General features: G+C 43.3%; 2 protein-coding genes across 3 annotated transcripts in view; both read right to left on the reverse strand.

Moving 5' to 3' along the window:
• Ext1 (exostosin glycosyltransferase 1) overlaps positions 1–26,961 on the reverse strand; it is a 278,838-nt gene that overhangs the window by 149,248 nt on the left and 102,629 nt on the right. The gene's annotated exons all lie outside the window — the stretch shown is intronic.
• The window catches only part of LOC134479904 (keratin-associated protein 10-6-like), a 235,995-nt gene that overhangs the window by 108,612 nt on the left and 100,422 nt on the right, over positions 1–26,961 (reverse strand). Inside the window, exon 1 of the mRNA XM_063264625.1 lies at positions 1–26,961. This exon is cut by the window's left edge and continues 108,612 nt beyond it; it is cut by the window's right edge and continues 100,422 nt beyond it. The gene's annotated coding sequence lies outside the window, so the exon portion shown is untranslated.

Below are 26,961 nucleotides of genomic sequence, written 5' to 3' on the forward strand. Positions count from 1 at the left end.
AGAGAACGACAGAAACTTCTAGGCCTCCACCTTCTGAGCTCACTGTACAGAGACAGCAAAGGCTCTCTCATGCAACCCCCACGTTACCTGCTTCACAGATCACTCTTTGAGAAACATCAATTCTGTTGAACTCAAGGTAATCCAGGTGATTGGGGAAGTTGGGCCTAATACAAATGGACCCAAAACCTAACTGAACAGAACCAAGACTGTGCATTTGAACTCACTACAGATAGAGGGCATGGTTTCAGCACCTTTTTATGTGTAAGTAACTTGGGGCATTTTCAGTTTTTCCATCTGGAAAGCCAAAGGCATTAAATGTTATCTCCCGGAATTCTCTGTGGTTCTTAGTCCAGGGCTAAGGTGACAATAGCCCTCCCTGGCTCTATTCACCACACAAACACTCTGCTGCCCAGTGCCAGCCTGCTGAACAGGAATGGCCCCCAGGTGCCTGCCCACAGTCGGCCTTTCAGGTGCTCACCCATGCAGGCTCGCCCTCCGCTTTTCAGAAAAATCTAATGATCTTCACTTCTCCTGTTTAGAAAGGGAGTAACCTGCAGCCACCTGCACTCATTTCAAACCAGACCACTTTACTTACTGCACAAATTGGAAAGAAAATGAATCTATTATTCCCCTTCCACAGACTGACTCCACAGAACTCCAATTCCTGACTAACACAGGCAAATTCCAGGTGGGAATTACATGATAAACTTTGGCCAAGCCATAAAACACAGCAGGGACTAATTACTGACATAACTCCCCATGATCAAAATCATTCCAAGGCACTCACATCTCAGAATTAAGGACTGAAGGAGAAAAGAGGGTGAGTTATGAGGAGAGATTTAAAGGCAGCCCATTCACAGGCAAGTGTCATTCTTTGAGTTTTATTCACTAATGAAGATTAAACCCAAACTTTATAAAGTCCTTATGATTGTTAATAATTCAACTGAAGAAAGAGAGAGACAGAGACAGAGACTATCCAAAATACCCTCCTCGCTAATTGAGGACTGGAGCAGCATCCTTCTTAACAAGAAAGCAAAAACCTATAGAACCAAATCATTAAAAAACTTAGATGCTTCATAATCAGGAGGGCCAGATGTCAGCAAACGAACTCCGTTCTTTATCCTCCATGCCCGGCCTACTATGGATCTCCACACCAGTGTATGCAGGACAGCTAAGAGGACCATTTATAGCATGGAACAACTTCAAGATGGGACAAAGGAAACCAGAATGGCATGAGGAGGAGCTGCTGGATTTCACGAGAGCAGAGAGGAAGATTCACACCACAGGAACTATTTTATAACCTCTGCCCATGTGCTTTTCCGTGCAATACACATTCTGAGAAATATGCTCTACCTGGAAGCAAATGGGTGGCAAGAGTGTTAGGCACACATAAAATTAGTGAGTGGGAGAAACACAAAAGGTCAACTGCCAGACGATGATAAACGAAATTGTTCTTGATCAGATGGTATAAGGAGGTAAAGTGTCGAGCAAGCAACTTCATTATACTCCAGTTGCGCTCTTACATGCCAGGGAAACAGATAAACACGAGCACACAGTGCACATGCACGTGCATGTGCGTGCGTGCGCGCGCGCGCGCACACACACACACACACACACACACGATGTGATGATGGCAGAAAGCATAGCTTGGTGTAATAGTTTCAGTACATCTCACCAGCATCTGAAAAACCCTGGCGTTACCTTCAATGATAGTTTTCAGACATAAGCTACAGACTAAGTGTCCCTTACACAAAAGACCTGGAACTAGAAATTTCAGATTCTGAACTTCATGATTCTTGCATGCAAACCGACATGCACGAACACGCACATACCTCTGAACATAGGAATACACACACATGCACATGCATGCACACACACACATATAGGAGGGGATATTTAAGCCACGACTCAATATGGATTTTGTTGATGCTTCACATACACTGTATGCACATAGCCTTAATTGTAATTACATGAAATATTCCTAATAATCTGTGCTTGAACTATTTCACAGTACGGAATTTGCCACTTGTGGTATCACAGTAGGACTTCAAATTTTTCAAATACTCAGGCAGTGTAGGTTTCCAGATAGGGGTGTTGTATCTGGCCATTCTTGAACCACAATAAGACATTCCACTTTGTGAAGAATTAGGTGCTAGTACTTATATGTACATGTATGAAATCTCTCAAGATCCCATTCCTTGACTCAATGTGGACATCACAAAAATACATAATGAAAGGAAAATGATAAGAGTGGGAATGACAGTGAAATCATCCTGTTGCTGTTAGAAGTCCAGCTGATTGGGTGGGTGGGAGGAGGGACACTGGTTGATTCCAAGTGTGGCTTGCTGTAGTGAAATGTGTGTCAACAAGTGAAGTAAAACTGTGACAAGCTGTAGGATCGCTGTCCTCACAGGTGCTGGTGACAATTTGCAAATTAACAGTTATTAACAGTTAACAGTGAGTTAACGTGGGAACTTAACAGCTTTTAAAAATCTATTACAGAGGGTTGTGAGCCACCATGTGGTTGCTGGGATTTGAACTCAGGTCCGTTGGAAGAGCAGTCAGTGATCTTAACCACTGAGCCATCCCTCCAGCCCCAATTTTAAAAAATCTAAAATACACTTAAAAGAAAGGTAAAAGCCAAAGCTGCTTTGAGAACTCACGTTTTGGTGTAGGCATTTTGCTCAAGCCGAGTTAAAGAAAACACACATGAGCTACTGGAGAAGTGAAACCGAGGGGCGGCTTGACAGACCCGTGTACAGCGGTCTCAGCTGACCACTCTTCAGTTGGTGAAGAGGGCACTTATGGCACGTTTATCACTGCTTCAATCTCCCTCCAACTGCTGACTCTTACAGCATTCCTATCTCCAAAATAACTAGGTGTGGCCAGCAAGACAGCTCAGCAGATAAAGGTCCTCAACCCCAAGCCTGGATCCCTGGAAACCACATGGTGGAAGGTTGTTCTCTGACCTGCACTACTTACTTGTCTACTGTGGCACTTATTCTCTCTCTCTCTCTCTCTCTCTCTCTCTCTATATATATATATATATATATATATATATATATATGTGTGTGTGTGTGTGTGTGTGTGTGTGTGTGTGTAAGTGATATAATGTATATATGTATATGTATATATGTGTATATAAAATTTTAATTAGGTTTGATTCAATGGGATCAAAGGGCTGGGATTCATATTGACAATAGAAAAGCCTTTCCCTTTACTTGTATTTATAGGTTACACTGTTAGATAAACTAAGCATATACAGATGGAGGAAAAACATGGAACTAGTTAGCATCCTCGGCTCCCTGTATCTCCCTGATGTTCTCATATCACCTGCCTTCACCAGCTCTAAACTTGCCCCAGGATCCTCCTCTACCCAACCCCATTTTCCATGGCTCTATGGCCCTGCGATTTTTATTAGCTCTCATCAGCTGATACCATAAATGACCAATGCCTTGATTCTATCTTTCATTGTTGTCCCTACATGGCTCGTTTCTATAGCTACCAGCTAGTTTAGGCAAAAATCAGGGCTGCTTCAATATGTCCTTCCAGAGCACTTGGGCTTCATGTAAGTAAAGCACATCTCTCCTGTACCAGCCTTTCTCCCCGCCTCATGGATCATCAGATGATCCCACTTTAACATCAAATCACCAGGAAAGAGGCTTGATTGAAAGTCAAATCTTTGGGGAACCTATTCTAGTGCTAGGTAATTTTTGCACAGAACTGGTGTTTTGCAACTGGCTTCTGAGTTTTGAGGCATGCACAAACTTTTGAATTCTTTCATAATGGTAGGTTTAAAATCTTCACAAGAAAGACTGCTTTCTTTGGAATGAGCAAAAGTGTTCAGAAGAGAAATCTAGTGAGGCTCCAGTTGGGAATCACCACTTAGGTAAAAGCTTTAAAATCTCAAGAGTGTTTTTTGGTTTTGGGGGTTTTTGTTTGTTTGTTTGCTTGTTTTGGGCTTTGTTGTTGATGTTTTCTGGCATGGACTGAAAGTTAGCTTTGAGAGGCATTTCAGAAATGTATATAGCAGTAACTGCATCTATAGAATAAACGGTGTTTTAGCCCTTAAATCAGCACCTGATGATGAAGGCTATTTCATGGCCTCCATTAACTTAAGGACGCTATGCAGTTGCTTTGCCCGGAGTAGTCTCTCCTCTTACACCCCATCTCCAGAACCGCCTAAACTGTCTCTTCCTTCAAACACACAATCTCAGCAAGTCTTGTCTGATTTTTGTAGGGTTCCTACATCCAGGCTGCCACATTGTTCCTGACACCATTGCCTGACTTCTAAGAAGGAGGGACCTAAGTAAAGGACATGACAAACAATAGTTCCTTTATGCTAATTGGCTGCTTCATTCAAAGTACAGATGTGGTTTACGGTATCAGACAGAGTAAGAGCTTCACAACTGATCAGTATCCAAATAACCTATTTGAAAACTTAACAAGTATAACACTTAAATTTTAGTTCATATGATTTGACAAACTTGTTGTGTATAGTCCAATGTGAAACCAAGTGTCATCTTTAATGCAAGACTTTAATTCTGGTATTTTCCTTACCAGAAATAATCTAGATACTAGAAAAGAAAGACAGCTAACAGAGAAGACAGCAATATGATGTAGGGAAGATGCCTGGGACTTTAAAGACATGTAAAACAAGAGATTAAAAAGACAAAATGAGTATCTCAGACTAAGGAAACTGTATTTAGGTCCACATCAGAGCAATCTCTCAGTCCACGGCAAGCACACCCTAAAAAGCCTCTTGGGAATTATAATTTTTAATATCAAATTTTCTTATATGTCACTGACATATTATGCAACTAGCCTATCACTCACAATTCCACTTGCAGCTATACAACCAACAGAAATAAATGTTTGGCTCTGTGAAGACTGTATCAGAATATGCACTGCACAGAAACTTCATTCATAAATGGTCAAGTGAAGTGATCAGTGAGAGAAGCATGGACACTAGAGCACTGTCGTCACACAATACTCCTGTTCCTCCATGGACAACTGACACATGCAGCTTCCTGGATGAAGCTTGGAGACATGATGCTGAATTACTAAAGTAGGAACCAAGAGTACATGCTCCCAGGTTCCCTGGTATATACTCTAACAATGTGCAAAAGAAATGACTGAGGCACAGAAGACATTACAGGGTGCCAGAAAGGGTATTTAACTAGACATATACATTCTCGAAGTTCATGGGGCTGAGTACACAACAGGTGGCACTTCATATAATTCAATGAGTTAAGGAAATTTGAAATAGAGATTTCTCGAAAGATTTCAATCATTTGTTTGTTTGCTTGTCTAGTCAGGGTTTCTCTGTGTGTAGCCCTGGCTAACCTGGAACTCAATCCATAGATCAGGCTGGTCTTGAACTCACAAAAATCCTCCTGTCTCTGCCTCCCAAGTACTGGAATTAAAGGTGTGTACCACAATCGCCTGGGTAAGATTTTAATCTTAAATGAGAAATTTAACCATAAAATAGTGGAATGGAGAAGATTGGAAATATACAGGGTATTGGTGTGGGGCGGAGGCAGGGGGGTGGTGGTTCTTGGTAAACTTTAGGAAGGTTTAGGAAACACAAAGTGCAAAACGGGCAGCAAAAATAATGACTTGCTAGCCCTGGTATCAATAGTGTAAATTCTGGAATCTTGGTTTCTTTAAAAACACACAGAAATATAAGAATATGTTTTCGTGTTAACCCCAGGTGTGGGGCTATTGGGCTGCTTCAGACTGTCCACAGCAGCTGACTGTGATTTGCCTCATGTTCTACCAGACATGTCGTCTGTGACTGTGTGACATTTGGAATTCTAGGAACTTTTCCGGGGCAATATAAATGCTAGGCCCCCAAGAGACAGGGTGGGTGGTTGTTGGTTATTCAGAGGGGGTTGGATATGGTTTGTTAGCAATCATTGAAAAAAGGAAAAAAAGGAAAGAAATTAGATTCAGGGATCTCTCTCTCCCCCTTTATCCTTCTTTCTCTGCTATGTAGTGACAAGGGATGAAACCAAGGGAATAAAGGATGGGGAAAAGAAGAACCGACAGAGAGGTAAAGACCAGCTACAGGTAGCCCAGGCCTGACTCCAGGAGGGAGCATGGCCCTGACATTGGATTCTTGGTATTATCATTGAGATGCACAGAGCAGGGGAATTAAGTACTCAGTCCTGAGAGTTTTCATCTACCTAGTACGTCTAAGTGTCTGTTCATAGGGGATATCAAGTACCCCAGCCAGGTAGGTTTCTGTTTTCTTTGTTGTTAGTAGAAAAAGGAATCACCAGATTCTGGGATGAGTGAGAGTGAGTAATAATGAGCTGAGATGTTATGGAGATCAGCAAGCACACACTTTCCTAAGAAGGAGGGAACACTGGAGTAGAAGGGCACATTGCTACCTGTATCACGAAGCACTGGTTAATGCCAGAGTTCAGGTCTAGCTTCCCTGAATCATTGTCCAACTTGGGATTTGACCCACAGAGGAAGAGACACTGTGCAATTCATGTAAGTATCTCCAGACCCAGCACCCAAAGCCAGTGGTCTGGCGTGCACACGCTAAATACTTACAACCTGAAGGCTCACGGTGAAACCAGCTGTCATTAGGTTTTCTCCTCCAGTTAAACTGCAGAGCTCCTTTAGTAGTGCTAGTGCATAACCCGGGTATTCAGCCAAGGAGTAAAGGGAGACACCATGCTGCCCTGGCTTTCCTTTTCTTTCAAATGAAAGACCTGCCACCACAGTCATTGTGCAGGGCCATGAAACATGGGTCTGTCTGGAGAAAGTCACAGAATTCGGGCTTTCTGCTTCCTGTGGCATGAAGCGGTCTCTCTCCTGATGAAGGTACAGTAGTGTGGAACTACTCCCACAGACCTTACTTCATACTCGCATCACTGAGGGTCTCCAGGCCCTCTGCCTGTGATGTCTAAGCAGCCACACTGCTGTTCTCACATAGTATCATCATACTCGTACGTCCCAATCCTTCTAAGTGATTACAACATGGGAACTGAGCAATCCCCCTGCATCCTGTCAGCCTCCGTCAGCCACTGCATTGCCCCTTTGGAATCTTAATTCAAATGCTGTGACACGTAAAGGAGTCTAATGTTTGCATTCAACTATGCAAAAATATTTATCTGAAAGTTTCTAAGTTACAACTCTGAAAAAGAAAGAAAGAAAGACAGAAAGACAGACAGAAAGGAAAGAAGGAAGGAAGGAAGGAAGGAAGGAAGGAAGGAAGGAAGGAAGGAAGGAAACGGAAAGGAAAGGAAAGGAAAGGAAAGGAAAGGAAAGGAAAGGAAAGGAAAGGAAAGGAAAAGAAAGAGAGAGAGAGAAGGGGAAGGGGAGGGGGAGGGAGGGAGGGAGGGAAAGAGAGAGAGAGAGAGAGAGAGAGAGAGAGAGAGAGAGAGAGAACAAGAAAAAGAAAAGGAAAAGGAAAGGAAATGCTGTGGATTAGTAAAATTGTTCAGCATGTAAAGGCACAGGACCCAAAGGCTGACAAGCTAAGTTTGATCCTCAGGTCCCACTAGGTAGACAGAAAGAACTCCACAAAATTCTCTCTGGCCGTCAGAAAACTGACTGCATAGTGCATCAAAGTGTGTTCATATACAAACACTAACTAAGTAAATGCAACTTTTACATTCAATAGGAGAAAGTTAGAAAGGGGAATGGGACAGGAAGAAGGTTCTGTTTCTTTATGAGGATGTGGTAGGACAGTCTGGGAAGCTCCTAAGTATTTAATCTACAAATGTGTCTTAGCTACATGACTCACACCCTTAGTGCTGATCTCTTAAGACGTATTTCTAGTGACTATCTCCAGAAAACAGACACTGGGAAGGCTAGGTCTGGTTTGTGGCCAGCCCAATCACTTCCATGACTAATCCACATATTACAGTAAGTTTGCGAGGGGAAACTGCACTTTAGGCCTGGTAGTTCCCTGCAATCTTGCCCTAGAGGTACGGCAAGATAGAATACCCAAGGAAACAGAATATCAGAGCAGAGGAGTTTCTGAGGTTTGCAACTTGGACAAGTAGAAGGGATTCTAAGTGACAGGCTCAGCCTTTGGTACCTGTCTTCAAGACATTGCTGTGTTTAGTTAAAAAGGGTCACTTGATCTCTACAAATGCTTGCCCACACTTACTTCCGTTATATTTCAATGACAATTTGGGGTGGAGGGGAATCACTGGAGGGCAGTTAGCAACCATTCTGTCAATCACTGAAACAAACTCCATACCATAGAAACTTTGGAACACAATGGAAGAGCTTTACTAAAGAAGAAAGGGGGCAGCTTCCCAACTCAGTAACAAGACCAGGAAACACACTTGATTCCCGCAGATACTAGATTCTCCACAACAGCCCTTCCACCATCTCTACCTTCCCACAACTCTGTCACAGTGTGTGAGGCACGCACGTACTAGACAGCACCTTATAGAATGCCATATAAATGTTAGATAATAAAAGCCTTCTTAAGTAAATCATTTCATCGAGTGTCTGCTTCCCTGTTACCCCATGCAGAGGCCCTGGCAGGTATGACCAATGATAAACTTCAGCTGGAGCTCCTAGACAGAAAGATGCGTCATAAAAGAAAGACATGGGAGAAATGACCTTGAGCCACATGCATCTTCCATGTTTGTCCTCCAGGTTCTTCTCTAGAAGAGTCAATTACCCACTCTACTGAACCTCAAGTTATCATTGCTCTTGGTGGACAAAAACGCCACTCCCTCACCGTTCCACCTACCTCAGGTCTATTAAATCAAGTCTACAGAAAAACAAACACATAGTCTCTCAAAGGAAAAACAAGCAGGTTTTTTAAAAATGCAAAACAGAGTCTGTACCTCCAAGTTTCCCTTCTACCTGGACTCTAAAGTAACCTGAGAGAAGATCATGTGTATCCCGGATGGAGAGTTGGCTCAGCACTTATGGGCGCTTGCAGAGAAAGACGAGGGTTTGATTCCCAGCACCTACATGGAGGCTCACCACCTCCTTAGCACCAAGCTCGCAAATGGTGCACGATACACATGCTGGCAAAACTCTCATACACATAAAAATAATAAAAATAAATCTAAGAAAATTTAAGAAACAAAAAAGAACAGAGAGTCATGTGAATCATGTGCAAAGTTCCTGTTTACCTCTTGGTCTACATCTGCCTCACCAGCCTATCTGGAACAACAGCTCCTCACAAGGCTGATTCATCCCAAAGCCACCACCTCGGAGACCTTGAATTGTCATAGTTTAAAACCACTGTGTCTCTCAGACTAACCCAGGTATTTTTGAATCACTGTACCCTGTTTGTATCATCTGCAACATAGCAAATTTCTAATGATAAGGTTACAGTATACAATTATGTACTTAACTTTCAATCGAAAATAATTGGTATTTGCAAACTCCAGGAATGCTGAGATCAGGATGCCTTTTTGGCAAGTTTCCATGGAGAACACAGCTCACTTCCTGGCCTGAGGTGGGGACACAGGAGGGATCTACGTCACCCATATCCCTGACCCTGGAGATGAGCTCCTCTTTGACAATTACCACCAATCGAAACTTGAGAAACAACCGCACAGCAGTGCTGAGTGACCTCCGGATTTAAGTCATACTAAGCTAGCGAATGAGCAGCTGTTTCTCTTTGGGAGAGACCTTGAGAGAGGAGAACCCCATCCCCAGCATGCACAATTAATGCCACCCGTTTAAAAAGTCATTACAAACTGTGTATGTGCCTTTTCTGTTTCTCATCATGGCCCTCTTCCAAACTTAATATATGGAAAGCCTGCCCAGAAAGTTTGCTTTAGAATGACTAGTCTCTTTCCGTTTTCCCATCATCTGGGTTCTAAATCCAAAGGTCTGCATTTTATCCCACAGTCTTTCCCTCGGGAAGGTTGAGAATATGCCCCCACCCTCACCCCCGACCCAAATTGCCCCTCAGTGACTTGTAAAGTGGAAACTTCACTCTTGGTTCTCCAACACTGTTTTCTTTCAGAGCAGCTGGAAGCAGAGGTCACTGTCCTCTCTCCTGTAAACAAAAGGGCCAAGCTGCAGTCCTCAGGCACCAGGACAAACACACACCCCTGCTGGGAGGGCAGCCCCATGCAGGGTGTGCACAGCAGGGTGGTGTTTGCTGTGGGCCAGGAAGCAGTTGTCCACTGTGTAGCACTATGCAGTCATTCATGGAAAAGCCAGATCCATCAGTAGCTTCCTTTCAAAGGGATCATTTTCATGGTTATTGGCTGCCCATATATGGTGCCTTCTATCCAGAGGCAGGGCACCAAGAGAGTATGTGAACACACTTAAAGAATATGTGTCAATAGGAAAATGTCAACAGACATCATAATGTTCCTAAGTGTCCTTTCTACCACTGTCATTTTTGTGAAGTTATCCGGTTCGACTTTGCTAATAAGGAAACTACAGTATTCAACAGAGAGGAGGTTGTAACTAATCTTTGTGCTGTCTATGGAGAAAGAATGGCTAAGCAAATTATAATGCATGAATAAGGCTGTTCCAAGAATAGATAAAACACTTGGCAGAAACTATTTTGGGTCCCCTGTAGTACTTTGGAGCTACCCATTAATTTATAAACAGTTGATCTACTAATTACAAAACCTTTTTTATCTATTCATTCCACCGGTCCCTAAGGAACAAGGCAAGCAATGCTGACAGTTCCTACTGCCTTGCATTGACTGGCTCTCTGCACTGTCAGAACAGTAAACAGATGCTTTGAAAAGAAGAACTTTATAGTAGCTTTAATTTTTAATTTTAAATGGCATGCAAGGCAACATGTTTGCATAAGGTTTTTTTTTTTTTTTTTGGTTCTTTTTTTCGGAGCTGGGGACCGAACCCAGGGCCTTGCGCTTCCTAGGTAAGCGCTCTACCACTGAGCTAAATCCCCAGCCCCATAAGGTATTTTCATTCATGTTTAGACTTGGTTGATTCTTTCTCTTCCCATCAGCCTGCCCCTGCCCCACTGAGCTCCCCAACACTCAGCAATGCCCCTTGTACTGTGATATTTCATACCACGTGTCTTCCCTCACAGCCTCTGTTCTTTCCCATCTCCTGGGCCCCTTTCTAGATTGTTAGACCCCCCCACAACACATCACACATACACACACACACACACACACACACACACACACACACACACAAAATAAGTGTAAAGTTGCTTAAAGAATTTGACTTCTTCCCATCAAAGTTAGTAACATTTTTTTCATAAACTGAAAAACAAACTTTACCTTTCTCCCTAAAACCTTAAATTGAATGTTCTACATACTTCAATAATTTGACCCAAGATTCCCCTCCTCCCAAGTACAATTTATAATCTTCTGTAACATAGTTAACAAGATTTGGCCTTTTCTATTTTCTACATGTTACTATCAGCCAAGGAAAATTAGAAAGTCTTTGATATCAGCCTTAGTGATTAGAACAAGTAAGGGGAGAAAGAAGGGATGAGGGAGAGAGGGAGAAGGGGGAGAAAGGGAGAGAGAGGGAGAGGGACAGGGGATGGAGGGAGGAAGAGAGGGAAGGAGGGAGGGGCAGAGAGAGAGAGAGAGAGAGAGAGAGAGAGAGAGAGAGAGAATTCAAACTTGTATTTGCTAATTCAGACATAATAGCTTTAATGTCACATATGAGCACTTAAAATCTCTCTTTCCCCTAAAAAGACAGAATTGGTCCTGGCAGAAGCAAGGTCAATATTGCAGACATCGAAAAGTCCAATCCCATTTTAATGGAAACACTTAGAGTTACACAGTGAGTACACATGTGTGTGTTTGCTTCAAAGGGTTATAGAAGCAGGCAAGCAATTGTTTCCAAAGCTAACAGCAATATGAAAGCTGCAGCTTTCGATCAACTCTATATCTGTCTTCTCTGACTCTTGTCCCTGGAGCACACAATAGGAAATACAGAAGCATACCATTCATTTTGGCAACAAATATATACTAAACCCTAGAGCATACATGGACAAAACAGCCCCTACTCTGGTTCTGTAGGATCCATGAGAGTCAAAGTCATTGGTCTATTGGGGTGCAGAGACACCATCCATGACCAAATTAACTCTTATAAAAGAAAGCATGTAATTGAGGTTGATCTACCTTTTCAGAAGTCAGTCCATTATCATCATGGCAAGGAGCATGGCGGCATCCAGGCCTGAAAAGTAGCTAAAGTCATATCATGCCGAGGAGAAGCCACTAAGATGGGTTCTAAGAGATGAGACCACAATTAGACTTAACACGTGGAAAAGATCATCAGAGTAGAGGAGAGCTAGGGGTCGAACAAGCTAGGAGGCAGGCTCTCGAGAGAGAGTATGAGAGCCAGAGCCGAGAGAAGCTGCCGATCAATCTCCTGCAACCAAGATAGGAGAAAGAGACAATACCAAAGTTGGTTGTAACTATTTCTACTACTTCAAAATCGCTCACGAAGAAAAACAGCCAGGACCTGGGCTAAAAAAAAAAAAAAAATAAGCTATCAGATACATCATAGCATAGCTGAGAACCTCAGGAGGCAGACAGAAAGGTCTTCTGGGTAGATAGGTAAGAGAATGCACTGCTTCCTTTTCTGGTGCCCCAAGAATTATAAATCAGATCAGTAACTGTTCTCTGGTACTTTAAGCATCAAAAGTGCGGAACAATATCATAATAAAAGGAGCCCATGCCTGCTAAATCGAACTCTGGAGCACACAGGGAGCTGCTTGAAATACTTTGGACTACTAAGCAAGTCCATGCTCCCCGCCCCCTCTCCTTCTAGCTATCCCAGGGAGAAGCCAGGTCTTTCTATTCATCTCAGCTGCCCTGTGTGTGTGTGTGTGTGTGTGTGTGTGTGTGTGTGTGTGTGTGTGTGTGTGTGTGTGTGTGTGTGTGTGTGTGTGTGTGCGCGCGCGCACGCATGCACGCACGCACGCACGCACGCACGCATTTCCCCTGATGATATCAGAGAGAAAGCCTGTAGCTGGCACTGATCTTGCCTGTTATCACATTGTTGCTCAGTCCCACAAGGAGGCCAGCAAAGCACTTTACATACACAGACATAGCTCGACACTGGCAGGGCATCCTAAAAGGATCCACTAGGTATCTAGAGCACTCCGGGAATAACCAAAAGTGGGGCACGTTATACTCTCATCCCCATGCCCAGATGGCTGTGACTGTAAGAAGATCTACCTCTGAGACAATGAGGAACTTAAGGAAAAGATATAGAAAGAATATTTAAAAAAAAAAAAAAAAAAGGCTGCCCTAAAGAGACAGCTCAGCAGTTAAGAGACCTATTGCTCTTGCAAAAGATCAGGGTTTGGTTCCTGGGTTTCACATTGTAGCTCACAACCACCCTTAACAGCAGTTCACTGAGAGCTAATGCTTCTTCTTACCCCTGTGAGCTCCTGCACTTGGGCACAAACACATACACGGAAAATAGCAAACTAAAGAACTCTGGCTGAAAACCTAAAACTATAAATCTGCCTTGCTTTTTCTAACTTTGTACAAAGACCAAGTGATGGTGGTGGGTAGCTACTTTGATTTATTTCATTTAATTCAAAATTTTGCTAATTCAAAGTAATGTAATTCCCGGGCCCTTGGTTAGTCTGTCATGATATGATCTGAGCAAATCTGAAATGCTTAAACCGACTCACAAATGACTTTGGTTTCTGCAGTCGTGAACTACAGCTTCATATGTGTTTTCCTCCCCCTACTCTTCCTCCCACCTCATATTCTTCATCTTGAGCAATAAAATGGGACTCCGTGCCATTATTTCTGCAATGTTTAAATAGAGAGTTTCTTTTTGGACATAGAGACCCACTGAAGGTTTAATAGTAGATGTTACCACAAGAATTGTCAGTGAAAACAAAGAGAATCAATGAACAGTCAAAATGCAGTCCTCAGGCCCTGCTTGAGAATAAAAGGTATAAAAAACGGTATAAAACTATTACTACCTATGATATCCAGATGAATCCTAAGACCACACGAGTGTGAGTACCTGGGAGCGTGGATACCCCAGGGTTTATGTGCACACATAGACAAACATTTTGCACAATGCATCTTGTCTTTGCTGGATACAAAACCCGGTGTGTAGGCTTTCTTTCATACTCAAAAGTTTCTTTTGTTTTTCTGGATTCTTTGAACCCTCTGCCCCCTTTCTTTTCTTTGCCTCCTGCATCTTCCTTATGCCATGCAACTCACTTTTACATAGAGTCCTTCTCTCAGTGTGCTCGAAGGACCTCTGGCCACCACAGGCAACTTACACATATTTGCATTGTGTTGTATGTTCCTTTGCTGAGACCTATAATGAAAAAGTGTCTTGTTTCCATTTCAGATGAGCTGGTCTTTAGCCTGAGACACACTGATTTCCTTAAATGCATAGAACTGAGAGGACTATGCCTGAGGCTTCAGCAGCTATAGGATGCCCTGCACGCCTACGCAGATATCACTCAAAGAAAAAGGCACCTACAATGACAACCACCGAAATCCTGTCAGCCTGCACCCCTATCTGGTTAACTGCTGAGACTCCACACAATGCTCTGAACGAGCACTGGGACTCTAAAACATGGCTTGAATGAATGAACTGGGGCAAATTGAAAACTTCAAACTTAAAGAACTTACAAACGCATATCTATCAGTGATTTCTTGTGGTCAATATCCAACAGATTTATATTTTTTTTCTTCAGAGTCTATGTATCAAATAAAATAAATAGTGTTTGAGTTTGATATTGGAGCAGTGGCAGGCATGAACCCTAAGACTTTCTTCTCCCTTCTTACCATCTCCTCCTCTTCCTTCTATGCAGCTGCTAATAAACTATGAAACATCTCCAAGAAGGAGATGGATGTGATGAGAAGTACTAACCTTGACACTTTTAGGAAGTTCGGGTTCGTGAATATCCCTGACTCAGCTTCAACTCCCGCTCTGCACCCTTCTTTCATATAGAATAGCATCAAGGCTAAGCACAGGACCAAAGCTCATTAACCCAGCACTAGATCTGCATGGTCTGTCTCCCAAGCACTTGTGTTCAACACCAGCCTTTCAATACGGAAAAGAAACTCAAAATAATACGTGATCTAAATAAATTCTACCCAAAGTTGTTCAGGATCACAGGCTGGGCTTCTGCAAACTCTCGCCCCATGGGTTCTCATTATAAACAGCTTGCAAAATGCATACCAAAGATGTGGAAACATTTGGCCAGTGGCGAACGGGACGATTAGTCATGAATCTTGAGTTGCCACAACTAAAATGACCGTCGTTGAATGTGAAAGACTAACATTTTAAAATTATCTTTTAGCACAAATTAGGCTTTGTGCTTTCAGTGCGCTCACAGCTGAAATGTAATTACAACAAATAAAGCCACTTCAGAATGGCAACTATGATTCACTTTCAGAAATAAGAAATACTTCTTGAAATGTTCATAACCTAGAGGTTTGAGAAAATACGAGCAGAATCCCACCCACTTCCTCTTCATATGGCTCGGTAAGGCACCCGTAGTCATGAAAACCATCTCTGCCTGAAGTTACCAGGGAGGTTTCCTTCGCAAATCCCTCCTGGGGATGTAAAGCAGTAGGAAACTAAAATAAGAAAGGAATATGGATGGAATGGTTGGTTTTTATCTTCAAACCTGCTTGGGCTGCTCCTATTTCAACAGCTAATTTTTTCTCAGGTAGACTACTGGAATCGTTAAGAAGAAAAAAACTCCTTCAAGCAACCACCAACTACTGGAGAAGACCTCGTTAACTCCTTGCACTACCTTTCAGTATTCAGATGTTCAGCTGGAGTCGGGGTCAGCTGAAGGATTCTACCTATTTGGGTGCTGGTCAATTACAGGGATGACAGTCCAGAAGCACGAACAGGACTACATAGGGACCTATCCCCCACACAGGTACAGGGCAGCTCAGAGTGTGCAAGAATAGTCTGGGTGCATCATGGATTTGCACTGAGCAAAGTAAGTGAACACTTGGGGGACACAGTTAAACTCTGAGTTGAATCCTAGACTTCAATGTAATCTAAGGCTCAGCTAAAATATGCTGTCTAATATGTTACCTGATACACGACCGGAAGTTAAACGCTTGCTTCGTTTAACAAAGAGCTATTCATGGAATACCATTATGCAAGGGAGAGCTTGGGAGAAGGAGAGGGCTGGGGACCTGGGACTTGGAACTGACTCTTGGATCCATATGTGAGCCAATCACGATCCCCAATGGCCGCGCAAGATTATCTTTTTACATATCCCCCAAAGATGGCTTCGAGAATTAATTCTTCATCTATATGTAAAAATAGAGTTCCTTCAAATAATTAACCTTCAGTAAAGATTAGCTGTTATTACTATTACAAAAGCAAAATCATCTCTTATAAACAAAAGATTCTCAAAATTGGAGGGCACAAAGCTCCTAACGTTAGGACTTCCACAGAAAGAGATTCCTAGGACCGGCCCTCTTAATTCCAATCTGGTAGGTCTACAAGTGGTTCTTAACCTTCCTAATGCTGTGACCCTTAATACAGTCTCTCATGCTGTAGCGATCCCTCCAAACATAAATTATTTTCATTGTTACTTCATAACTATAATTTTGCTACTGTGGTAAATAGTAGTATAAATATCTAATATGTGACTCTCAAACCCACAGGTTGAGAACCGCTGCTTTAGAGCAAGAATGGCAGAGCCATTTATAGAATTATCTCAGGTGACACTGATGCAGAAGACACCTCTGTAGCCTCACTCTGAGAGCCACTCTGCTGACCAGAAACTAGAGCATCAGGGAAGATGGTAGTAGCTGCTAAGAAGAGGGCAAACAGCAAAACCCACCAGGCACAGGGAGGAAGAAGACCAGATCTGCAATCCCAACCCTCCATCCTCGGCAGACATGTTTGGCATCCTCCAGCAGTTCAAGCATCAACTGCAGAGTGAACCTCTCACTCTCTTTCCATGTAGCCCCAGGAAACTGCAGTCTGACAGAGAGACTAATCAAGAGGAGGCAGGGCAAATAGACTGATTATGCAAATTGCCCGTGGATTCCAGTGGACAGGTAAGCATGGGTTCCTGCTGGCCCGTATTAAAGCCAGACAAGTGGCTTTCTAGAAAACAGAAAACAAGGCCTCTCCCTTACAAACAAGGTGAGGTACTCGTTCACTTACACATACTCAGGTAAAAGGTGAAAACTAAACAATTATTTTAACTATGACAACTATGGAATTTAAAAGTATCTCCCATTTAGAGCAGGAAACAAATGGAGGTGTTGAACAGATATAAAATAACACAGCAAGCCACAGCAGGAGCAAGACCTAGCAGGTCTGGGCTCAGTCTCCAATACACAGAATGAATTCTTTCCCTGGCTCCCAGCCCCCCTTCCCCAATCTAAGCCACATTACTGTGTTTTCAAGTACATAACCGAGCCTGCTCTAGGGTGTCCCTATTTCCAGATGCTGCCTCCCAGGCTTATTTATTCAGGTTGATGCAGGCTTCTGTTTCTATTGTCTGTCCCTGCTAGGTTATATTCTCCACGTGAGGCACTCTGCTTAACTTACAGCTTATCCCTGTAGCCCTAGAGCTCAGGAAGGTGTGCTCCATCCTCACAGGCAGCTTCTCCCACTCACGAGGAAGGACTCCTTTGGTGAAACCCTATTCAATTTCATTACAAACTGAAAAACTGGAGTCTGAGGAGTCAACTACTCAAAACAAACACCTTAAACCACCACTTGACTTTCAACATCAACTAAGACAACCTTGAGAAATGATCTAGAACAACTGAGGCCACGCCTCTCTGGACGATGACTGTTTTGTACTTATATAGCTCAGATGGTACCAATGAGGCTACAAATCAAAACATTTGCTCCAGTGAAAGATGGGGGGACAAAGACCTGAATGAATGTATCATAGGTTAGTTTTTCTCATACTTGAGAAAACAGGAACAGTTAAGGAAGGACGAGAGATTTGGTTTCAAGATGACAGGGAAAAAAAAAAAAACCCACTAACTCATGTAAACAATCCTCAGAGAACTAGGACCACTCCACAGTTGGGTCCAGTAATCCATGGATCCATACTTAACAAAAACAAACACTGGTTTAAAAGGAACTGTGTTGGGAAATGATGGCAGGAGGATCAGGAATTGAAGTTTCCTTTAGCTATATAGAGAGTGTTGGAGGCCAGCCTGGTCTGAATGAGACCTGATAGTAAGGAGAAGGGAAAGGGAAGGGGAGAGAAAGGGAAGGGGAGAGAAAGGGAGGGGAGAGAAGGGGAGGGAAGAGAAGGGGAGGGGAGGGAAGGGAGGGAGGAAAGGCAGGCAGGCAGGCAGTCAGGCAGGCATATTACTTAGTGATATCTGAACATCCAAGCATTCTAGCAAATGGAGGTTACATACATTTACCTAAATATGATTTATGACACTCACTCGGAAGCAGGTCACCGCCGCCATTTGTATTGGTTCCACTGGCTGAAACAACAACAGTAAGTGAGCAGAACAAGAACAGAATAGGGTCTACAGGTCCGTGCTGTAGACAGAGTGTCTGTTGACTTGTCCCTCACTGTCTGTCATCTGAATTCCTTGAGGCTTTGGTCATATGCATATGCTATCACTTTGCCAGCATTGCCAGTCTCTCTTCTTCATCATCTCTTGTTCTTGGAGAAATGGGACCTCTGAGTGACGGCCTGGTTTGTTTGGTGCTGGATGCAGTGCTCAGAGATAGATATACTCCAGGAATCCCAACAACAGCCCTTTCTATGCAACCTGAACATGTCCTAGGTGCTACCACACCAAGGCAAGAGCCTGAAAACCAGTGCTGGGCTGCAGCACTCCTCACCTGTGTATGATAGGATAGTGTTCTACTTACAGATGGGAATAGTGAGGTATCCAGAGGTAAAGAACCTTCTTAAGGGTCACATATGGCATGGGAGAAAACTTTGACCTCTGCTCTGCATGATGCCTATTTGCAACGTACAGAGAGGGCCTCTAGAAGTCACTTTGTAAGGACTCACTAAACCTTGAAACTGGTCAGGAATAGGCTGGATGAAAGAAAAGAAGGAACAGATCCAGAGGGGCACCAGTACCAGGATCACAGTCAACTATGGCCCTGTGACACCCTTATCACGAGCACATAGGAAGCAACTGGGAACACCTACTTGCATCCCCCCCATGTTAACTATCTGGTGGAGACAAACATCTATAAAACTTGTTAGCAGCAGCACTACAGCGGTGCCTCCCTTCTCTGGAGTTTTCTCCACTCTTCCTTCATCTCAGTTCAAACAGTGGCTAAGGTAAATATGGCTCTTGTCTCTTAGGGGAAAGCACTCTTATATACATACTTGCAGAGAAGAATTACTGCCTCAAGTCGGAAGCCTCCCCAACACATTATAAACTCTTCCTTATGCTATTGTAAATATTAAGGTTTGCATTAAACATTCAGGAAAGCTTCTCTGGTGAATAATTAGACAGAGCAAATACTTGTCCAAATAATCCTCCATTGGACCTCTTCTTTTCAACAAGCCTGAGAAAGACAGATAGACGGAGGATGCAAAGGCTTTGGCCCCAAATCTTCCTCTAACCCCATTACTCCACTCTGGCAAGATGCATGAATCTTAAGAAACAAGAGGCTTCAGGCTTCATCCATTAGCCTAGCACTTTCTCCCAAGACTTCTGAGCTAGTTCCCCTGCTAATACAGAGTCAGGCTGACACTCGGCCCAGGCACTTACTTAAAATTTCACAGTTAAGTCTGTAGACAAAACAATCAATGAAGTGGGTTAGCCCAATGCTACTTGCATTTTAATGCTAATATTGGGTCCCCCAAGACTGGTTGCCCAGAGACAAGAGAATCTGCATGACCCTGCCCCCAAGTTATTTCTGATTGGTGAGTAAAGATGCCAAAAGCCGGGCAGAAGAGACATAGGTGGGATTTAGACTTAGCAGGCTGAGGTTGGAGGAGAAGTGCAGGAGGAAGAGGAAGAAGCTGCCATGGGTTAGAAGTAAAGAAATCGTGGCCAAGTGGGCTGGCCAATTAGAATTCAGAGCAGCCCAGATGAAACAAAGTGAGTAAGAACTCAGACTTACGGATAGAAAGGTAGATTCTGATAGCATAGAGGCAAGCAGCTGCCCGGCTGTTGCGTTGTTTAAGGCTCATTATAAACATAAAGTGTGTGTGCCTTTCATCCAGGAACTTAAATAGTCTAGGGCAGGGCTAGAAACCTCAGATCGGGATTTAATACATTCTACAAGAGTTCAAGCCAGCCGACAGGAAGTGGAGATGGCTCCCACTTCAGGGATAAAGAAGATGAGGTTCGGAGTCCAAAATGACAGGGAACAAGCAATGCATACACACACACATCCATCCCTTATCCTCTCTTCTCAGACGCTGTTCTTAACCCACAGTGGTAGAACAGAAAACCACACATTTTGCTGCTACTTTCCTGTCACTGTGGAAAGGCCAACATTACCGTTTTACCGACAGCATTTTGCTGAATCCACTTCTGTTGTATGGCAAAACCACTTCCTTCCAGCCAGAGGGAGACACGCCGAGTTTAGAAACCAAATTATATCGATTCCTTGGGAGATGGATGCCGCCTGACGTAACTCGTTGAACAATTTAAAAGAAAGAGAACGAGGAGAGAGAGCGTATCTCCATTCTTACATTTCTCTTTCCCTCTCTTGACTCAAGCAATACGTGAACAGAGAGCCATGTGTACTACTCCCTCGGACCTCGCTAGCTGGTGAAGTTACACTCTAAAAGAGGAGAAATAAATAAGCGTGTATTCGCACTCATGATTACATTTACCTGAGGATCAACAAAGAAAAGACCAAACGAGGTAGAGAGAAACGGTAGTGTTTAACCAACATGAAGCACAAAACTCAACCACTCGGAGAAATCAAGGGCAAAAAGCACAGTGGTGGTGACCTGTATCTAATCTCAGATACCTTTCTGTGAGAGAGAAGAAACAGCCATATTAGTATCGGATACCATGACCTATACGAATATACCTGTTCCTCTGTCCTTGTGGGAGATGTAGTGTAGCCCAGGAAACCTGGATGTTTCCTCACCGGAAAGTTAAGAAACAATGTATTTAAAGCTGAACCCAGTCTCAGACAGAGAACTTTCAGCACTGCGATGAATGGAAGCTCCTCAGGAGAGGGGGGTGATGGTCCCCACTACCAAAGACCTGCGCGTCTGGCTGGCGGGCTTCAGGGAAATGAATGACAGAGTCAACATGGCAGTATTTTAATAGCAGTTTCCCAATCTCCAGCCTCAGCTCTTCACCCCACTGGGGGCAGCAGCCGCTTCTTTCTAGAGTATGAATGGGGGGAAGATAGGAATCTTGAATGAAGACACTGTTAAAAAGTGGGAGCACTGACAAAGTGCTCTTCCCACCTCCGCCAACACCATCCTCTAAAAGCAGACCCAAGCTCTGGGCTGCAGGATGGCCTGCTAACCACGAAGGGCCACTTAAACATTTTAACACTTCAGACCTCATTCACACTATTTACAATATTTACTATCAACACGAGGCTAACGGTTGTCCTGCACCTCTAGACTAGTTCACCGTTATAAAAACTTCTCCTGGAGAACGTTGCTCCCCGTGCACAACAAAACCATAGGTTTAAATGCAAAGTGTTGATTTGAAGATTTGGTATTTTCATTGAAAGGAGTCTAGATTTGGCTTCTGCAGCTCTCCATTTCACAAAAAGAGACCGAACCGAACCCAGCCTCATGCACAGAGTAACAAACTGTTTCAGACAAGCTAGATCTGTGGCGCTAGGAAGACTGATTCACTAGAGAAAATGCTCCTTTTACAGGATCTTGTACATCTGGCAGAGACCACAGTATTTCTAACCCACTAGACAGTTAGATGAAATCAGATGCAACCAGTGCGCTTTTCTACCAGCATAATAAGAACATGCCTATGGTCTGAATCCATAATCTAAACACCACAGAGCATCAGCTGTTTAGACATATTCTTTCAATTAAGTGGATCTTGCACAGCACTTTTAAAGGGGAGTGGGAAGGGAGCAAGTCAGAAAAACGCTGTGTAGAATGGGCCACAAGGAAGTGGGCCCACAGGAAGTGAGGCCCACATGAGAGACTACCTTTATCCAGTCTCCATCCGCACCACCTCCTCTGCCCTCCTCCTTCAGCCACTTAAATATTCCCCTCCCACTCTTGAGACCTCACAAATAAATGGAGCTAACATTCTGGCCCATCAGCACAGTAATGGTTTTCCACACCCCAGCACTTTTGACATCAGCCTCTGACCCACTCTAGCTTGGCTCCTCAGCGGGGGCCAATCAATATTTGTTTTCAGTGCTGACCGCGTGTTCAGGCGTCTTTCTTTTAGAGCCAGAGATCTTCTTTAGAAAAACCAGCATGGTAGAAGACGTCTCTGGTCCAATCCATGTTTCCTGCTGACAGGCAACGTGCCTGTAATTCATCAATGATATCCCCTTGAGCTATGGATTTTTCTGGATTGGTGACCTGCTGGGTATGTTCCTGGTTCTCAATATGCATGGTGTGGGTGGGGAAGCACGTTCCAAGTGAAAGATGTGGCTGGCGGGGAAGTTGCACAGCTCTCTGTAACAAAAAAAGCATTGTCTGGTGGAGAAGTCTCCAGGAAAAAGCTTAGCTTGTTGCCTTTCTGCTTTCCTCTCCCTACACTAAAGGGCTGATAATGTGTGAGCACTGACTGCCCTGTCCCAATACGACACAATAAGCATACTGTGTTTGGTTTTTTTTTTTATCTCGTTTTCCTTACTGCCTAAAGGACCGCCTCTTTGGAAAATGTCTTAAAATTCTGGCTTAAAGCTAAGATCTGGTTCCACCGTGCTTTTTCAGAGGGACTTACATGTTCGATCCAGTTATCCCTTGTATATGTTACTCATAGAACCATGCCAGCGACATTATAGATTGCCTTATAGAAACCCCTGCACACCTTCCCATCTTCTTTCCTACAAAAGCACCGTTCTTGTCAACTGCCACCTCCTAAGTAATGATGTCTGGGACACAGTATGCACTGTCTGTCTGCACAATCAACAAGTGAGTGACTGGACTGGCTTGCTGGGAAGAACTGTGCTAGAATGTTTTCAGACACAAACATTTCTAATGTCTATCTAGAAACTTGCCGTTCTTCAGCAATGCTAATCCTCGGGCAACTGAGCCTGACCCTGACCCTGAATCAATCAATTAATTAATTAATTGGACTGCTCACGGTCCAACTGCTCAAGAGTCCTAGTACCTAGTAGCCACCCTGATGGACAATGCAAATATGCCACTAACCCCCATCATCCAAAGCTTCAGGTGCCCACAGAAAACAACAGCCCAAACATATTCAATGGAAATCCTCAGAAATGAGCATCTCAAAGTATTCTATCCCATGCTGTTCTGAATCGGTCCTCGGTCCAACGTATTTACACACTACATGCTGTATTAATCCCTCAGGACCCCATCGATTGCTGAGATACCCTAGTGTTTGTGTTCATGGAGCCCTTATATATTAGCATGAAGATCACGATGCTATGGCACGCCATTTCCTCAAACAGGCATTGTTCAAGCTCACGACATCACAAGAAGGAAATACAATACACAGAATTTAAACCAGAGCACTGTGGCCCTCCCTTTACTCCTAGTCTTTGTGTGGCAGAAGTGGGCAGATGTCTGGAAACTCAAGGCTAGCATGTTCTTACATAGTAAATTTCAGGACAGCCAAGTGAGAGCCTGTCTTTAAGACAAAACAAAACAAAACTTATTTTGAGATGGGGAAGAAGAGGTCACAGTCACTTACTCGGTTATTTTTTTTATTTCATTTTGGATTTTTGTTTTGTTTTCAAGACAGGGTTTCTCTGTGTAATCTTGGCTGTCCTGGAACTCATTCTATAAACCAGGTTGACCTCAAACTCAGAGATCCACCTGCCTCTACCTCCTGAGTGCTGGGATTAAAGGTGTGCGCCGCCACCTCCCGGCATGAGAATTTCTATTACTACTACTTCAGAGGAGCTGAGCCCCATTTTTTAAGCTCTTCGGCCAAGGCCCTGAGCGGTTCTCCCCTATCTTAATGCTTAATCTGGAATCCATCATCCCAATAAACAGCTGCTCATGCTGGCAAAGTGTATAATAATTTTGATGCAGCCCCAGTAACTGGGAAAACAAATCTTCATATTGGAACTTCAGAGGCATTTTGTAAAACTACATTATCCCTCCCTTTCCTCAAGCAAATTGGAAAAGGGAAGAGAAGAGCCACAAGCAAATGGGAAACAGTCTTTTTTTTTTTTTTTTGAAATAGCTTATTGTAATGCAACTGAATATTCCTCTTTCACTGACCCTCTAACCACTCTGAGCCAAGGAACTAATGTTTTTGTTTTGTTGAGAAAAGGCTAAATTTTTCCGTGAGTACTCTTTTCTGAGGCCTGGCCTGCTGAACGCTGATTTTATTCTCATGATCTTACCCAGCCCTGAAGATGGAGAATAAGATGCCAAGATGTCCATCATCCAGATCTCCACGGTTCAGCCCCAACTGCAGTGAAAGTCACTAGTTATGGGAAAGTGAGGTCCCCTTCTGCTTTTCTCTCCCTACACTAAAAGGCTGATAAAATTTAAGCACTGATTGTCATGGCCCAGTATGACACAATAACCATATATATATTTTAAATCTCTTGTTTTGTTTTTGAGGACGAGAATCTCACCATATGTAGCCTAGACTGGCTCTGAACTCAGTCCTCAAATACAGAGACCCACCTGCTGGGACTGAAGGTAGCATCTCCAGGCTCGCCCTGCATGCTCACTCTCTATAAATCCATTGTACACTAGACAGGAGGAGGCTCAGCTCTCAATAGCAGCACCTAGAAGACATTACACTGGGGTTTCTAGCCCTCTTTAAGAAAGGATTTGTAATTGTTTACTAGAAGCGGGAAAAGGCAGACACAAAAACCTCCAAACCGTCAACATAAACCAGAGTCAGTCATTCTTTCTCAGTATTGGGTCAGACTTGGGCAGGGGGTCATATTTTGTCAACTCTTGATATAGACAAAAGGACAAGTAGCTAATGCCATTAACTCAGACGAAAATTGGTTACAGAAGGAGATCAAGAAAGATAAAAACTTAACCCAGCTAAGCTGACACATAAATTCTACGTCATTTAGTAGGAACACGGACTAGGAAACAACCTATTTCATCCTTTGTCTGAGAGCGTCAACTCGGATTAGTTCATTTCCTTTTTTTATAAGTTATTAAGTATAGCTTACTGTGCCATTAAAGTCCTAGTGCACAAGAAGCCACAGAATTATAAAACCCTTTCCCCTTGTGTGTCAAGCATTTTTAAAGGCCACGTGTGCCTAGATGGCATTTTAGTTCATACAGGCTGATATAACAAAATAGCAGACTAGGTCACATAAACAGTAGACATGTGTGGCTGTGTCCTAGAGGCTGAGAAGTCCAAGTTGGTTCAATCTCTCAACCCATGAACCAAAGAAAATCGTCCTTTATATTATTCTCAGCCACACTGGTGAAAAGTCACTCAGGACCCAGAGCCACAGTGTATCCATTCAGTTCACAGTGCTCAACAATTCCAGCAAAATTCTCAGGACCCCAAGGTTAACATCTTTATAAAATCATTAACAATAGTAACTGTCTTGCCCCAAGGAATTCCACAAAAGGTAGGAGCTAACCTGTCCCTTTCTAAACTATACCAAACCTCATCTCCTTCCACGCTCTCTTCCTCGCTGAGTCTTTTACAGTAACATTGCCAAGTGGCACTCATTCAGAATGCTGGTCAAATGACATACATGCTGGCATGTACAGCTGTCACCACCATGTCTGACCTCTCCAATGACAGGAGATAATAAGCTGGTCCCTTATCAAGCTAATGAGAGTATACAGGAGAGCATGAGGACTTCTGCTACATTTCCACCTCCCACTCACCACTCTGAGCCCCAATGGTTGACACTAAGCTGCTCTTTACCTGTGCTCCCCTTTATTCCGCAAGAGTCTCTTGGGGACTCCTCTCCGGTGAACCATATTTGCTGAGTCAACCCTACAGGACACTTGGTGACTGGCACATTTATGCTTTTGCAAAGGGTCTTCTTGGCAAGAAGAACCCTGGTGACCTTCATGACTAAGGATGAATTCTGCATCTCCCATGGGGAGATGATTTCCATTAAGGGAGTCACCGGAAGCATCAATATGAAAGTGTGCGAGACCCACCACACAAATGCAGAAGAGATGGGCATGTTCCTCAAGGCCAACTCATCATAACTATAAAGGAGTCTGAATGTGTCATCTATTCCAGGAAAACAGAGACAGAAAGGCTGGAAGTACAGAAATCAGCAACATGTGTCAAGTCCCAATCACTGCTCCCTAAGGTTCCAAGCTCCAGGGAAAACAAAGAAAAAAAGCCACGAATAACCCAAGCCCGTAACACAAAGTAATACTTTTCCTCTTCCTTGAGTCTGCCACACGAATGGACAGGCAGGTTTTAAAGAATGGGAAAACCAGCAGTTACTTAACCATGTATCACACAGAGAGTTGGGTGTTTTAATTTAATGTTTCATAGAATGTTTGAAAACCCATACTTTAGGGCTAAAGCAACCCAGTTCTGCAGAAAATATCTCCCACTGACTAAGCCAATGAAAACGTGTAATGAAAACATATAATGTCTAAACAACAAATAAGTCAATATTTTTTTGCCAGTTTTTAAGGAGGTAATTCTAGCATAGAGAACTAAGGTCTACACAAAGACTACACTCCCCACCATGCCTTAGCGCAGACATTGCTATTTATTATCTCCGCAGATATATTGATTAAGATTAAGCAATAGGAACCAATAGACATGTGTGCTTTGGTTTTAAATGCTCTTTTGGATTTCTGGTAGCATCTGGTCAATGCCCCATAAAAATGCATCCTCTAATAAGCTTTTGAAAAAATTAAAAAACACATGATTTCTGAGTTTTGTGAGACTCCCACAATTTTAATCCTCAATGATACTTCAAATCCAGAAACCACAATGAAAAAGGCTCTGGTATGATGCCTGCCCGTAGGGCAATGCTTTTAATCTG

This window comes from Rattus norvegicus, chromosome 7, assembly GCF_036323735.1.
Source record: "Rattus norvegicus strain BN/NHsdMcwi chromosome 7, GRCr8, whole genome shotgun sequence".
Lineage (NCBI taxonomy): Eukaryota > Metazoa > Chordata > Mammalia > Rodentia > Muridae > Rattus > Rattus norvegicus.